Source organism: Stegodyphus dumicola, chromosome 7 (genome assembly GCF_044657685.1).
Source record: "Stegodyphus dumicola isolate Sdum_Otavi_A_Nest chromosome 7, ASM4465768v1".
In the NCBI taxonomy this organism is placed as follows: Eukaryota; Metazoa; Arthropoda; class Arachnida; order Araneae; family Eresidae; genus Stegodyphus; species Stegodyphus dumicola.
The window spans coordinates 110,317,119-110,334,854 of record NC_140774.1 but is presented as its reverse complement, the minus strand read 5'-3'; the positions used below and the strand labels follow the sequence as shown (position 1 = coordinate 110,334,854).

Genomic DNA, 17,736 nt, shown 5'->3' with positions numbered 1-17,736 from the left:
GTATTTTTATTTCTTTAAAATATATTGTGATGCACTTTGGAAGTATTTTAAAGACAGCAACAGCCTGCTGAAGAATATATTGGTTTTTCTCCAGGACAATGTCCTACTGCCTCTTGCTGATGTGACATTGGCTGTACTATCTGAATTCGATTGTCAACATATAAAGTTCCTGTGTGTAGCTTACTTAATGATATATAGTTCTGAAGACCTTCTAACAAAGGCATTTCTATAGAAAGAAGTACTTCTTAGATCAGAAAATGAAAATCATTATACCAGCTATGCCAAAAAGGACGGCATGAAAGAGCTGTGAAAACCGTAATTTAGTGTAAAGACCTCAGCTCTGAAAAAGAAGAAAACACGAGGTTCCTAGAGTCATCTGATTCTGAAATAAGAAAATTTGTCTAAGCAATTTTCAGTTAACCTACGTACTGCGAAAAAAAAAATTGGACAGTTCTATATCCCCGGTTCTGGGCCGATTGACGAAATTCAAATTGAGTTTTTCATCTCTCGAAAGCGCGACTATATTTAATTTATATATAGCATTATTTTAACATAGGTGTTTTGACACAAAATGGGGCTTTTTCTGAAATGGCATGCCAATTTTTCCATATTTCGATTCTACCACTCAAATTATGCCTAAATATTCAATTTTGTAAACTTTGGTGCGAAATTTACGGAGTAATTTAAAACTTTAACTTGATGCATTTTTTTTTCAGTATGCGCCAAGACTTCACTTGCCGAACTTCTTAATATTTAGCAATCTATTTTCCTTCCCCTTCCATTGTACAGGAGTTGAAAAAAAGTCACATCGTTCCTACCTTTTTACATTATGCATGAGCGGAAAAAAAGTGACATCGTTCCTACTTTCAAATAATTTTAACAAGGGTGCGTAAACTATATTAGATGTTATTATCGCTTTCAAAAAATATGCCCTATTTCAAAACGCGCCAATTTATAATTTCACGTATATCTTCGGAAATTTTGAATAAAAAACTCTAATGTTTTGCAAGTGTACTTAGAAATACATCTATTTTAAGATGATGGTAAAAATTGTATAGGTTATAATACAAAAAATTTTTCAAAAATTTATAAAAATACAAATTTTTAAAAAAATCATAAAAAATGGGGGAATTTTATTTGAAAGGAACCTAAATCTCGAACTGTGAAAGAAGGAATCAAGTAAGTGTAATAAAAAAGAGATATTAATAAATGCATACTAAATTTGAATTAACATTGAGGAGCTAAAATTTTGAGAGCTAATTTTTTAAAAACTACTCGTACGATTTTTACAAAACTTGGCAGTTTGGCATAATTTGAGTCGTAGAATCGGAATATGGAAAAAAATTGCATGTCATTTTAGAAAAAGTCCGATTTTTTGTCAAAATACCTATATCAGTACAATTCTATATATAAATCTAATACATATCCTAAGTAGCGCTTTCGAGACATGAAAAACGCAAGTTGAATTTCATCAATTGGCCCAGTAGAAAGGGAGATATAAAACTGCCCTCTCTTTTTTTTTCTTTTTTTGCGCAGTGTACATTGCTTGAAATTAAGTCATACAGTTCATTTCTTGCTAACGAGATTATTTTCCTTCAGTGTACTTACTGAGGAACGTTTCAATCTTGAAGCAGAAATGTTGATACTGCCAGAAATGTTTGTAATTGACTTTAATTTCTTTTTCTTTATCTTATTGTGCTTGAAGCTAGGAAATAGATTGAGTTTTAATTTATTGTAGCTTTCGAATTCCAGCTATCCTGAATATAGTTATCGACATATAAGATTCTGAATATCTATTCAGTAGATTTATTTATTTATCGCCACTGAGCAGGCTTCTGACCTAAGGTGTATACCAAACAGAATAGTACCTGCTCAGCGGGAGATCAAGTCCAATCCAGCAGCCGCCACCACCAGGGTAGGGCTACACTTTTTTTAACAAGGTCAGAGAGTACATATTTCAAAAACAAAGACAACTTGCATTCATATACTACATATAATTCAGAGTTATAAGTTGGTACTTAATATAATAAAAACAAAGTTGCTGATTAAATTTTACAAATATTTAATATAATAAAAAAATAAATAAAAATAAAAAATAAAAACAAAAATAAAATAAATTAAGGGGAAAATAAAAATAGAAACAAAAAATAAATAAATGACGAAGGAAATAAATAAAATGAATCGATATATATATAAATAAACAAATGTAAATATGAATATTAAATAAATAAATGAACATAAAGAATAAAAAAAGCTTTATACAGCGATTACTTAGCTATTTGATGAGTATAAATATCGTTATCGAATGACTCAGCCATTGGGATTATTTCTGCTGGTAGAACTGTGGGCCTGAAGATCTTATCTGTGGCGATTTCGAAAACTGTCTGATAGAAATCAACTGTTTTTGTGCAAAATTGCGGCCAGAAATCCTGCTTGCCAGTTGCAACGAACTATAAATAAATTTTACTATTACGAATCACGAATATATAAACATATATTGCAAATGATGAACTATGAAATAAACGATCTATTATAAGCCTGATCCTAAAGATCTAATATAAGTAATTATATACTATGAAAAAATTCTGCAAATTAAAAAAGAAAAAAAAATTGTGTTTGTAACAAAATTTGTACTACCAAAATTCTGGAAATGACTCCAAAGTGTGTAAATGCAAAGGCACAAACTGTGAACTATCTATTACATTTTAAATTAATAAAAATGAAAGTGTAATAGGGATATACACATTTATTTATAGAAAACATTGGGTGCCCTATTACATTTCGACATGTACCTATTACTTGTTAATTACTGATGAAGTTGGTGGTGTTATTTTGAAATTTCTGTTACTTGCTTACTGTTAGGTATGTGCTAAAGGTTTTGGATTTCTATTTTGGTAACAGTTTTCACTTTTTTGCTATATTGGGAACATTTTTTGCTAGATTCATTAATTGATGGCAAAGTAGCAAGATTGTTCAGTAAAAGATGCTACAATGAGAGTTGCAGGTGTCTTTTAAGTAAGAATAGACGGCAATTCCAAAAGAAGCATATCAGTTATTCTCTTTTGAAAAGAAGGATCTTAGACACAGTGTAGCAGAAGCATGTTTAGAAGTGTAGCAGAAGAAGTGGCATGCAGAAGCATGTTTAGAAGTGTAGCAGAAGAAGTGGCATGCATGGCGATTTTTAAGTGTTTTAATAATGATCAGAGTTAGGTAGAACATCAAAAATGTCCAAAGACTATAGAAACTGAAATGCAACGAGCTGTTGAAATCTAGTAAAAGTGCCTGTAAAATTACTTCAGCAGAATTTTACAGAGAAATTTGGATTCTATTGCACGGTATTTGACAAACGGATTCATTACTTGGGTTCGGTAGTAAATTTCGGCTCTTAGACCCTCATGATTAAATGGAAAAACACTATGAAAGGAATGTGAATTAATGAGTTTCAAACTTTTTTGTGCAGAATCAATTCGGAGTTTTTACATCAAATGATAACCGTTTATGAAACCTGGGTTTCCTACAAGAATGTAAAATGATGGTTTTTGTAGACTAGGCAAGCCTCCGGGATCTAGCATAAAGCAAGAATTACATCCTCAAAACATTCTACTAAGGGTTTAGCAGAAATTTCGACCACCAAGACAGGCAATAAACTGGAAGCTGCGTTATTCGTGGCTAGATTGCCTTTGCAATGTCATGAGATAAAACTGTCCATTGCAGGTAAATTGTCACGGAGTGGTGTTCTCTTACGAAAAAGCAAGTCTCAACATGTCCTTTTAGGAAATTAAAGCATTTGATGGGAGTTCGAAACGCATTTTTCGCATTCATTTGCAGTGAAATGAAATTGCAATGAAAGAAGTGATGTTCCAAAAGAATATCACTTCTTCCATTCATTTCAAAAATTTTTTAATGAAAGGGATATAACAATGTATAAAATCTTTGCAATGGATTGCAAAAAGTATTTGTCGTTATAAAAATATCTGTATAATATCGTATAGCTAAACATAAATTCTGTCAAGTATAAAATCCATGACATTTAAAAGTCTTTTTTTTAATTTATACAAACGTTAACATTATTAAAAATTACATACATTTATTTCTGATTCACGTAATATGTAGTAAGAAACATAGCGTTATAATTAAAAAAGAAAGATCTCATGTGGTGTCGAAGGCAATGACTTGCAGAACTGTAAAACAGCCAGGTTTTAAGAAGTGATACTTAATTAAAACATTTTGCATTTTATGTATATATATGATATTTCTTTTTAATTTCAGATACTTGAGTTTCTTCAAGTTTGTCTTGTAAGTCGAATTTATTTAATCTAAATTTAAGTTTCTAATTACCACACAACAAAATGATTTGCAGTATTAGAGTAGATGTCTGTAGTTAATATATATATATATATATATATTATACTAAGGTACCATCTAAATACAGTTGCGAGCTCTACTCTGCTCTCCGTCAAAATGACATTCGAACTAATCTCTTAATATTGACCAAATGGAATAAGGGTTGGTATATGTCTTTAGTAAGGTTTTAGTAAGAAATTTTAAAATTTAACATTAGTTATTTTATTACAGTTCCTGTGATATATTACACTTCTAGCGTTTTGAAGAATGCGCGTAATTTGTTACATTGATGTATTACAGAAGGATTGCCTTGATTGTATATACAAATGTAAATGTATATGTATACGGAAAATGTTATATAGATCATGAATATTCATTACAAAGCCCACAGAATCATTGTTCATAGATGTAACAGAAGATAGTAACCCTAATTAGTCCTAGAATATATAGTCCTTAAATACTATCTAGAATAATCAGTATTCCATAAATAATAATTAGTCTATAGAATTAGTCAGTAGCCCATCAATACTCGATACTAGATCAGTAGTTCTTCCATAGTCAATAATCTGTACAAAATAGTGTATCAATCTTGATCAATAATCCATCAAGAGTTTAGTCCGTCAATTGTGCTTTCTGTTGCATTATTGTGTGTTATCACATGACATCATCTGCTACGTTTTGCGACTTTTCCAGTCTTCTGCTGCTGATTTAGCTCAAACATTTCTTGAAACACTGACTGGGTCTCCCTTTCCCCCTACGTCCTTTAAATAAAGTAAATTGTAAGATATTTTCTCCCTCTTTACTTGTGCCTTTGTGGTGCAACTGGAAGCGCGCACCGCTGACATTCGGGAAGTCCAGAGTTCAAATCCTGCGACTGTGATTTTTCATGTCTCGTGCACCGAAATTATGCCTATTGATCTCTACAAACTAGGTCTTACCACAGATCGAGTGGCAAAATCGTTGTTCCGACCTGAGTTCGATTCCATACAAACGGGCTGGCTGCATGGGCGTTTTCGTAGTTTTCTCAGTGTTTAACTTATTCACTAGCCAGTTTCCCTTAGAAAGTCTTCCACGAAGGCATCCCTCCCCTTAGGCAGATATTCCTTCTGTACTTTTCCATAATTAACTGAAACCAAACCAAACCAAAAAAAAATCTCTACAAACTCTAATATGGCTAATATTTTCAAATCTTGAAATCTACAGAGGAGTTTAGTATGTTCACTTGCAAGACAGACGCACTGTTTCCTGCAAGAGAATCTGTGTCTGTTCTCGAATATTTTTCTTTGTGACATTTCAAAAAAAATAACAGGTACAGCAAATGGAGCAAAACTAGAGCATTTTTGCTTAATTTGCCCGATATATCATAGTCATATTAATCATATTGTCTAATAATCCATTCAGTGGCAACTGTCCTTCATGAGAAATAATTATTCACGGATTGAAAAAGTCACGGGATGAAAAACAGATCTGCGATGGGCAGTAAGAATTGCTTATAATCTATCGATCAACCGATCTTACTATGTCTTTTCTTTTTGTCTTTCCTCAGTGACATAAGCGAAATAAGACAAAGTGAATTTCTACCTCACAATTGTTTGATCAAAAACGCACTGGCTGCTTCAATTGAAAGTTCATGAGAAAATAATCCCAACTTCGTCATTCTAATTTTTATCTATAGTAGCCATATGATAATTGTCAGATGAAGTCATTCAGGATTATATCATCATTCATACATGTTTGCCTATTCAACTTTCTTCAGCTCCCACCTTAGGCTGAGAAACCCTTCACCAGTCTTAGTCTCGTCCCTGAATGCAGTGGCTCATATTTGTTTTCGGTAACTTGTTTTTCAGTTTTATTTTCAAATATCAGTTACAAAATGTTATCAAAATAACTTTATTTTTTTCACGTTTTTCCCACATTTTTTAAAACCTGCTGGCTTTGGAAAAAGACATTCAATGTACTTTTTGTGGAAAGTAATAATTTATTCAAACCGTTCTAAAAATGAACTCACATAAGCATTCGGAAACTTTGAGCAAACAGTTTATATTTAATTAAGGCACGAAAATAAGGAGGTATTCAATATTTTGTTAGATATACTTTAGTTAAAATTACACTTGCACACTGGAATTAATTCAACTAACGGTTTTCGTGTAAGAAGATTCTATTTTGTAATATTCCTTCGTCGGATCCAGTAGTCGGGAAACTCATTAGTCAACAGAGCCAATTATCAACTTTTCAATGATTGAAATCTCTTTTTAGGGCCACATATCTTAAATTATATAGGTAGGTATGCTGTGATTCACTTAATAAGGGTACGCCTACGATGGCTTTTACTAAGAACGTCCTCAATCTGATCAACGTACGTTCGCTGAGGTCGATCCACTTCCAACTGTCCCATCCACACTTGTCTTGTATACTCGTTTCATGTATCTTCTTTCCTTCATCCGCTCTTATGACCAAACCATGTTATACCTTTCTCAATTCTCAATAATGCATCTTTTTTTCACTCCACAACAATCCCTAAAATTAACTTAATACTTCAATTTTTAAGTCTTAGTTAAACTATATAGGTATGTTGAATAAAGCTTGATATTACACTAAATAACGATACTATTTATGTTAAATAAAACTGTAAAGTATCCAAAAACTTTAAATCAACATAATGACGAACAAACGCTAATGAACAATGGCCTTGCATCTCCTTGGAAACTTTGTGTAAGTCAGGTTTGAATATCGTTATTTTTAATTTTAATCATGATTCCAAGTTCTCATCGATACGAACGACTTCTTAATTTGCTCTTGATAGGGTTCGTGCTTGAAAATGATTGTTCGCATGAATGTGTAGGCCAGAAAAAGGAAACCACAGCAAGCTCTAGTTTTTTCAGCTGATTATATGAGTCAGGAATACTATTAAATGTGTTAAAATCAACATATCTTCCTTCTTCAGGTCCTTCAAACCAGACGACTTGTACCCTCAACTAAGCTCACATTTGTTTTGCTTCAATGTTGTTATATCAGCGCTAAGACGTTCAAATTTCTCTTTAAGTCCAGCAATTGTATTTCAAAGTTGCCAGTGTCAATATTAAAGGGAGAAAAGCTTAATTCTGTTACAGTAGTATTCAGAGGCTTTTTAATAAAATCTAAAGTGGCTTTGTTGTTTCTGAATTCCTGAAGCCTGCTGAGAAAAACTTCTTTCATATTTAAAACTGTTGTTTTGAAATAGCAAATGTCAATATCTGAATTATTTTCTTGGCGATGTTTCAACAGGCTTGGAAAGTGAATCGAAATTTCTCTTTCAAATTCTCGAGCAAGAAGAGATAATTTGTTTTCAAATGAAATAACTTCTACCATCGAAAAAACTGTGTTTCCTTTACCCTGTAGATTTTGATTAAGCTGATTTAGATGAGACCTAACATCTACCACGAAATAAAATTTTTGAATCCACTGATCGTTCTTTAATTCTAGATAATAAACACATTTTCAAGTAGAAATGCTTTAATTTCTGTTAATAAGGACACGAAACATTTCAAAATGTTTCCTCTTGGTAACCTACTTATTTTGTTTTGCAGGAGAAGACCTGAGTACACATTCTCCATATCAACTAAAAATTCTTTAAACTGACGCTGATTAAGAGCTTTAGCTATATGCAGTTGATAATCTTAATCACAAATTCCATAACTTTGCAAGTTTCTTCTGGAAATGCCTGCACACAGAGCGTTTCTTGATGAAGGATATAATGGTAAGTAAGTATCTCATGATTGATTTTTTTTCTTTCAAAAATAGCAACAAACCCATTTTTTACGCCGGTCCTACTTTTTACCCTGTCTGTTGCAATTGCGACCATTTTTATCGAGTGGAATATCATGTTTTTCAATGCATCCAATTACTGCATTTGCTATATCCATGTGTTTTACCTTTAAGTGGTAATAATCCTAAAAGTTCTTCGTTGACACCTGTTCATGAAGTAAATCATAAAAATGTGAAACTTGTGCTATATCATTTATGTTACAAAACTCGGCAACTGCTATTGATAAAGCTGAAAGCAATTTAAGATCTTCGATTTGCTAATTAGTTATATATGAAGACATTTTTACTATTCTATCGTTCACTGTTTTAGTAGACAATGATAATTCTTTAATTTTTTTAACCCAAAGGGCGTTAGACCGTAAGGGCTATTAATTTCGTTTTGGCATTTTGTGTCGAAAACTTTAAACGTCCGTTTCACTTTTCAGATATTTGCCGCCATCAAGCCCTGCGTTACATTTAAATAAATTAAATAATGAAGAATCTGCATACATAAAAGTATGTATGTTTTTCGCATTGCGATTAAACAACGGTATACTAGAGCCATCAAATTCTGAATAAGGTAATCCTCTACCGAATACAGGCATCTGGAAGCCCTAATCTTGTTTTATTATCAGTTTCATAATTTGTAACACTTTAACGAGTTTTTGATTAACAAACTCAACGATTTCAAAGCGAGCAATGGCACTGTACGGGAAAAAATAAACATTTTTATCTCCATCGCGCGAGACTATCTGTCGGAAATTCAAAAGATATGGTCATTTTGAAATTATTTTGCGATATTACTGTTAAATTTAATTATATGGTTTAAGTGCGAAGAACATGACATTTAATAAATGAAGGTAACACACAAAACATTAAAAAATTGTCCCCTTGAGTGTAAAGTAAAATCTGAAAGCTTTCATATTTTTTTATATTATTATTATTATCATTATTAAAGAATATGCGCTTCGTTCTTAGTCTCGAAATAGCTCTTCGGATGCATTTATAAAACAAATTTTTTATGTATTTACCGTCTTTATATGGTTTTCATCTTTTAGCATTCTCTTCACTAATCACAAAACTTCCAATATTAACATTATTGGAAGATTGCATCCAGTAATTAAATACAGAAAGTGATTTTTCTTGACTTTTCTGAAGTTCTTCAATTGCTTTCTTCCTTGCATCATTAACAGGATAATTATTACTAAATGAAACTTTCTTTAGTTGTAAAGTGTCTCTACACATCTGATTTTCCGTTATTAGCCAATTTTTATTGACAAATGAGACAGGTCGGAAAGCCATTTGAATTTCGAATAAAAGTGAAAGCCTCAGTCCATTCAATTGGAAATTTGCAGTGGATTTCATCTTCGTTTTTCTTTGCTTCTTCTTTTCTTCTTTGTAGCCATGTTGTTACGAAAAGAAATGAATAGGGCAAGAAATAGCGAAATGATTGAGGACCAGCCAAGAGCAGTTAGGCAAGGAAACAGGAAATGTGCGTTTACACCCATGAATACATTTCTCTCTCTTTTAAGTGGTTTTTAAATAAAACAGGGTAACCCCTTACAATTAATCATTCTAGAACTGCCCTCCTGGCTTACTGACTTACAAAAGTAATTACATTTACTCAATTTGTGGATAAATTGCGCGCGCATCGCCGGTGGTAGGGGAACCTAGATTCAGGCGAAATGCATTATCTGTTGATGGGCACACGCGTAGAATCGCCAGTTCGGTGCAACATAAGTAGACAATTTTCGAACAAATATACTGATGGGGAAATGTGAGAATAGACAATGGGCAATTTTATTGGCTGAGTAGCATTTCTAACGCAGGGTAAAGTAAACAAAATTTCATCACAGCTTCTTCAGAGAAGATGACAGCGGACCGACAGAGAGCGAGGTGCTACACCTAACTACTGCCAGTCAACAGGTTAGGAGAAACTGCGAGTGGGGTGTGCGGTTGGCGAGAGCCAAGCAGAGTAAGAAATGAAACGCCAGTGATTGCAAAAACATGTTTCGTTAATACACTTAAAATGCTATATAACATATACAGATACAAAAATACATAATATTACAATACAACAATAAAAGAATCAGAAGCAAACACAGTACAGATAAGCAGAAATTAAGTAATATAGCTTAAGATCGCCATTGGCCTTTTGGGATTAACATGATCATTACAATCGTAACTTGGAATAGTATCATTAACTTCCGGTATTTTTCGGGAAAATGTCTCAGTCAGCTTGGCCATATACTTATTAATTTCAAGGATTTTATATTCACGGTGAATAGCCGAGTTCCTAATGAACCGCCGGCAGTTCACCACTTCCAAGCATAACCCCAGATAGGACAGGCATAAGTCAAAATGGGACGAAACATAAACTTGTAAAAGAGTATCTTATTACCAATAGAAAGAACGCTTTTTCGTACAATTTAGAGGGCAAGTGTAAGTTTACGCACTCCGAACTAGCCTCGGAGCTTCGGTCATAAACCGAGTGCGTCACATCGAGACAAGGACACAATCGAACGAGGATATCAGTGTTATTTTTGTCGGTACACATCTATTGAAATCAGTACAATGGCCCATTTATCAATACATCAGTAACATTCATAGTAGAAATCCGTACAATGGGAATTTTAACTTGATACACCAAATAATGTAAAAATGTCTGGGTTTTTTAGTTTTTAGACATTTTCAGTCTGAAGTTTTTTCATATTATATGCAACCCAAACATTGTCTATGTATTTTATGTTGCCTAAATTCAGTTGCTAGAGAAAGTTTTGTTTCAGACTGGAAAAACTTCAAATTTGTACAAATAGTTTCTCATTCAAGTTAAAATTGCCATTGAATGGTACATTAATCCAAAGCATTTCATTCATTAAAATGTGGCATATAACTATTACTACGATATCGGAATCTGATGTTATAATCAGTGCAATGAGAACCTCCCAAATCGACACAAAAAATATTTCCTAGGAGTAAAGTTGGCGGATATTTTCATGCTTGTGTAAAATTTTACGGCCTTTGTGTTGTAGTTTCAAGATTTCTTGCTTTCACGTGCACTTGCCCGAATGTGCTATTTTGTGGCAGAGCCACACTCAAGGAGCCAAATAGCCACATTTGGCTCGCGAGCCGCGGTTTGCTGACTACTGCCTTGTAGCATATATCTGTGTTTATTCTGATTAAAATAATTTCTATAAAACCTGTAATTTCCATCCTAGACGCAGCGAAACATTTCTAAACCATTATGCTTCAAACAGCATGCAGAGAATACATTTTTTTTTTTTACATTACATTTTACAGATTCGAATTTTTAGCCGGTTTTCGCCATACAGCAGTGCGCCCAACAGATCTACGTTTATTAAAATGTGGCTCCTTTTCAAATATTATATTGTTTTAATAATGATAAATTTTGATTTACCATAGATTCTGCTAACGTCAGGCGTATTTTGCTTGAGTTCTTTTTACGAGGAATTTGTTTCTTGTAGATCGCCTATTGCATCCAGATGATCTAATGGTTCTTATATTATTCTTAATTCTAATAGTTGGAGTTAATTTTTATTGAAAATTGTTCTATTAAATCCATCGTATCGCATCATTAATATTTGGGTTTTATTTTATTTTTCTTAGGATAAATCTCCAACTCCTCTTCATTTGCTTGGAATATGGTACAGACTTCACTGCATTTTCAACAGTACCACGCAATTTCCATCGATTTATGACATCAAAGGTGGTTGAATGCTTTTCATTGGATATTTCGAATACTTTTACTACCTTTCAAATGATGAATAATTGAATTGCTACTGAAGCTTGTCATTCGTTTGTAGCGTCTTGCCATGTTCTTCCCAGATATGGAACTGTTAACGTATTTTGCTAAACAAGTAATAATTTTTGTTTAAAACAAAATTTATGAAAACAAATTTCATCTGCCAAAATATCTCAATAAAAGTTTGAGTGTCAGAATTATTATATAAATTACCAACTAATTACGTTTAGAATTATTTTATTCCAAAAAATATACTCACTTCCAAAAGTTAAGCACGGAGAGGAAAATGCTAATTTTTAGCCAATCAGAATTGAAGAGGATGCAATTCGCTGCAGAGGTAGATGGAAGTATGCAAATATGTTAGGTAACAGCCAATCGCGCTTTCATGTCAGGAAATATGCAAAAACGGCAGCCTTATAAGAAGCCAGCTTTATGAAGGGTTACAGAAGTTGAATGTAAGCGCTGATAGAAGGTGTTTAAAACTTTCGTACAATTTGTTTTGAACACATACGTGTTTCTATGACTTCCAGAAGACGAATGGAAGATTCTGAGCGCTGGCGTGCTGTGGGGCGCATTGAATCAGGACAGTCGATCACAGATGTTGCTCTTTTCTTCGGCGTTCATCATTTTGTAATTTCACGTTTGTGGAAACAATTCCAAACCGCACAGACAGTTGTCCGAAGGCCCGTAGCCAGTCGCCCAAGGCTTACAACCTTCACGGAAGATCGATATATTGCTATTGTAGCCAACCGGAATCGCAGAGCGACCTCCACACGTGTGACCTCTATGGTTACAGCACCCATTGGTAAGTCGATATCTGCAGCTACTGTACGCCGAAGATTACATATGAGTGGACTGTACGCCCGGGGTTGTGTTCCTCTATCCGTCCAGTTAAGAGGGGCACGATTACAGTGTTGCCGGGAACATGTCAATTGGAGTGTGTCTGACTGGGGCAATGTCATGTTTACTGATGAGTCAAGATTTGCTCTAGAGCCAGATGACAAGCGTATAAGGATATGGCGTGAACAACGAACACGCAATCAGTCCCAAAACATCACGCATTCCGAGCTGAAAGCATTATGGTGTCGGTAGGGATTTCATTAGGATACCGCACCGACCTGCACATCTTTAAACGGGGTTATTTGGCGGCTGTCCGGTATCGAGATGAAGTCCTAGAACCCATATTGAGATTGTAAGCTGCAGCAGTTGGCCGTACTTATGTTTTAATGGGCGATAACGCATGTCCCCATAGAGCTGAGATCGTCGATGACTGCCTGGAGAGTGAAGGGATTGCGCGTATGGCGTGGCCAGCATATTCGCCCGACCTTAATCCCATTGAAAATTTTTGGGATGCTCTCGGCCGTGCTGTATCTTCACGTTTCCCACCTCCAGCCATTCTTATTGAGCTGGAAACGGCTCTACAAGAAGAATGGCGATTGCTTAATTCTGTGGTGGTTGACCACCTAATTGAAAGCATGGTCACAAGGTGTAAACTTTGTATACAGATGAGGGGAGATCACATATCCTAATAATGTCCTTTTTGTTCATTTTATGCTGTTTATTTTCACTTTAAACATAATTCTGTCTCCAATATGTCATTATCTGTAACTTACAAAATTTAATATTGTTTTCATTTCTGTATATGATTATTGATTTTGTTTTATGCATAAATATATATGCTACTTTCCTGCCGAATTTCGTGTCAATCAAAGCAGTATTTGTTGATTTTTTTACATTTTATGTCTTCGTGCTTAACTTTTGGAAGTGAGTGTACCTTGATTATGTCTATTTTGTTACAAGAAAAGCTTAAGAGAGAGAAAAATATTATATTCGAAGAACGTTTGGGAGTCTATGTTTCAAACTTTAGTACGAAATTTATGCACATAAACTTTAAAACCCAACGTGTTCGAAAACAAATGTGAGCCACTATAAATCATTTCTGATACTTGAGTAAATCTATTTTTTCTGTATCTGAATATACGCTTTCTTATTAGATGCTCTTACATCTAATACTGAAAAACCACATATTCTTTTCTTAAAATTAACGTATATTTTCTTAAAATTAACGTAGCTGTTTTAATACTTAATATCAATATATTTCATAGAAGTGCTTAAATCTTCGAGAAATAAGATTTGTTTTTGTTATGATTTATCTCACTTAACTGACAGTAAAATCAGAACAGGTCATCGACGCAATCAGAGCAGGATTACGTCTGCCGTTTTCTCATGTCTCTGGGGCACCATTTATGAGTGCCTCTGTCGCAGAAACGCTGTACATTTACAAATATCCTCCCCTTCTCGGGAATCGAACCCATGCCCATTTATTTGGCAGCCAGTAAAGCTAATCATTATACATATCATCCCGGAAAAGCAGTTCTAGTTCAGAGATTTAATCTAGTACTTAGAATTACTACGACGAATTTAGACAAATGAAATTTTAAGGTTAATTCAGTGTGAAATCTTAAAACAAACGTATATGTTCATCACTATAAATGCATATATATCCATGCAAAATAAGTCTTTGCAAAACTTTTGAATACACGGAAGTCATAGAAATTAAACAGTTTTGTTAAAATTTTTCTTTTACTATTTGTTCGTTTACTAGATGTAAAAAAGAGAAAATGATATATCATACTTATTTTTAGCTTTAGCAGTTTAGACGTCAAAAAATATAAGCTTAATGGTCTAACTCAGAGACTCAATAGGAAGTTAATTGCGGAGAATAATAATTAAAGTTTTACGTGGAAAAACAAGACGCATTCGAGACCAAAGTATAGGTTTTAGTGTTTAAAAAAGTTAACCTTCACTAAACATTTCTCAACAGTTTGTCATTAAAAAGGAACTACAAAATGTGTCATATGCTATCTATAAAAATTGACCAAGGACATCATGTTTTCGAAACCTAGTCAGTAACGTTGTGAAAGCAGTATGCAATAACAATCGAATTTCAATAACTTATAAGAAAGGTTTGTTTAGATGTTGACTTTACGCAAATTCTGCAACATACATTTCACTAATCTTTTGTTTTTCAGTCTGAGGCACAGGATTTGTAAAAGACTCCATTCACCTAAATTATCCAGCTAACTTACGCAAATTTTTTAATGATTTCTTTGCGGATAAATGTTTAATTGCAAAGTGCAAAGCAAGCGTCGAAAATAAATTTCTGTGATTCATTAGATACAATAGATTTCATAGATTCATTAGATATTTCTATATCAAAAATCGATGTTCATTATTGTTTATTTCAAGCTAAATGCATTTTAGATTCACGAATGTAATGGAAATGTACAACTGTTATGAACTGCGGAATTTTCAATTATTGTTAATTATCGTAATTCTCATAATTATGAGTATATTCTCATAATTACCGTAATTCTCATGTTAATACCGTAATTCCCAGGGTTATTTCCCCTCATTTTTTCGTTAATTTTATCGTTCTGACATCTAGAAGGGAAAATCATGCGAATAATTTAATTTCTGAAGGACGCGGTTGCAGTAAAATCATAACAAAAGAAAAATAGTTATGAAAAAATTACAAGCTACTATAACGGTATTATTTTTTTAAAAGAAACCAATATTCCAATAAGAATACGTAATAATATCAACAATACAGCATTTAATAAGATATCTTCATTTCTATTTCCCTGTAATTTAAATCTTGCCTTTTCATACTGTCGTCTCAGGTACTCCTTAGGTCTCAAATCATCCATACATAATTAGAGAAGGTCAATGTGCAGCTAACTCAGCGAAACCATAGACTGAATATCAATTCGTATTTGCTTCGCTGTGATTGATCGATTCCTGTATCAGGCTAGTATATATGTAGTTCATGAGTGAGAAGGTAATGGTTAGACAGAACTTTCAGGTAGTTTGCAAGGGTTTGTCTTTATTAGTAAAACGAAAACAATCACTACGTGAACGAATCCCTTTTAAAATTTAGAAGAGCTTCTTCTCTGAACACACAAAGAAAATAAGAAATAGGAAAATACACAATTATTTTTTTTAATTTTCAGAACCAGGCGCTAGGTAATATGCGAGGAAATGTGGTATTTAGCCGATTCCTCATTTAAAAAATTAGTCACTTTTATTGTTAACTACGTAGCAAGCAATATATTGAAAATTAGAACGATGTAAAGCACATTTTAAAACTTTATTACTTGTTTACAAAATATAGTTATCCTAAACAAGCAAATTTAAGTTGTATTTCAGATGTTGTATAGCAAATAATCTAAATAAAATAATCCAGTTAAACGGGACTTGCAGTTTTATGAAAATGCAATTGCTGGAAAAAGTATTTGCAGTTTTACATAAATGCAAACGGTAGAAACATCCCTTCAAACTACTCAAAATACTGTTTGCCTACATTTGCAGTAAAATGTTTTATTCGAAAATATGTGATTCATTACAAAGAAGAATGGGTCTAATTTGCTGAAATGTACATACCTGCTGTTCTTTAGAACTTTGGAAGAATACATGAACAGCTCATTTTTCAGTATGTATGTAGAAGATTTTTAGTAAAATTTCAGACTGTATGAAACTAGGCAAAAAAAGAATTCTAATTCTTGTGCTCAATTAATTTGCTTTTGTTCTAGAGTTATGCATATAGGTTTGTAAAATTAGTTGTTATACTTGTTTAGCTATTGTTAGACATTAGTTTGACAATTCTACTGTTATGAACACTGAACCTGTTTTCTTGTACCGGCTGCTCTCCTTCTATTTTAGTTTAAAGTTTCGAAATCAACAAAATACTTCGTTACTCTCCCGATAAGAATTTAGTTTTCATTTCTTTATTTATGTACTATTGTATTCCTAAAATTTTTGCGAACAGTCACCAAGAATAAAAAAAAAAAAAAAAAAAAAAAAAAAAGATAAAATTTCACAAACCACGGAGATATTATACTTTTTTTAATTTTTAAAAGTTACTACATTATTTTTTAATTAAATCTTGCAATCAAAAGTTTAAAAAATTTTGAATAAATATTTTCCTAGTTCAATTTCAATCTTAAACGTTAATGCATGAACCAAATTTTTAAAAAAAATTAATCTAATTATTCAAAGTAAAAATTAAATCGAAACAAAATAATTTAATAAAATAATAAACAAATGAACAATGGGTAAATTATTAACAAATTTTAAAAAATGGTATCAAAGTCAAATGATGTAAAACAAATGTGAAGTGTAAATTATATTAACAAGGTTAAAATAGAGGTAAATAATTTAAGCAACATTCTTCGCAATCAAAACAAAACTTGCTTTATTATTTTGGCAGGCAATGGGTTGATATAGATATTAATTTTAAAAAATTTGCTGTATTATTTAAAAAACTTCCTGTATTATTTATTTTTATTAAATTTCGCTTTCTTTATTCAGCCATTTATAGCATTTCTGACTGAATGTTTATAGCTTTCAAGTTTTCCCATATATTTTGCTTTTCCAGGAAAAGTCAGACATGCATTCATTATCTTCCATCAATAACAGTTTTATTAACTACTAACTTAAATGCTGCAATAATAACAGAATTATCAGTTATCAGTAAGATTCAGTTATATAACCAAGTACCGGAACTCGTCTAATTCGGTGCTCCGTCTTTACGATTTCAATTAAAAAAAAAAAAACTGAAAAGTACCGAAGTTGGACTCCATTGTGTTCCAGCTAAAGTAAAGCCCTTTGGGTAACAAACCGCAAGTTTCCTAAAGGTCTGATTATCAACATAATGGTACATTGGTACAAGAACTTTAGCGTGCATTTATAGTATTACAAAACTTATAACATACATTAATGAATTGTAGTGGTTATTTTAATACAGGTATTTTCTCATTCATTTAACATAAAATTATGAAATAATA

The 17,736-nt window shown here is 32.7% G+C and overlaps 1 long non-coding RNA gene across 1 annotated transcript in view; it reads left to right on the top strand.

Moving 5' to 3' along the window:
• LOC118200832 (uncharacterized) overlaps nucleotides 1–12,047 on the top strand; it is a 31,249-nt gene extending 19,202 nt beyond the window's left edge. The window contains exons 2-3 of the long non-coding RNA XR_004760153.2: nucleotides 7,911–8,080; nucleotides 11,755–12,047. This is a non-coding gene — a long non-coding RNA (uncharacterized LOC118200832). The remainder of the gene's footprint in view (nucleotides 1–7,910; nucleotides 8,081–11,754) is intronic.
• The last annotated feature ends 5,689 nt before the right edge of the window (nucleotides 12,048–17,736 follow it).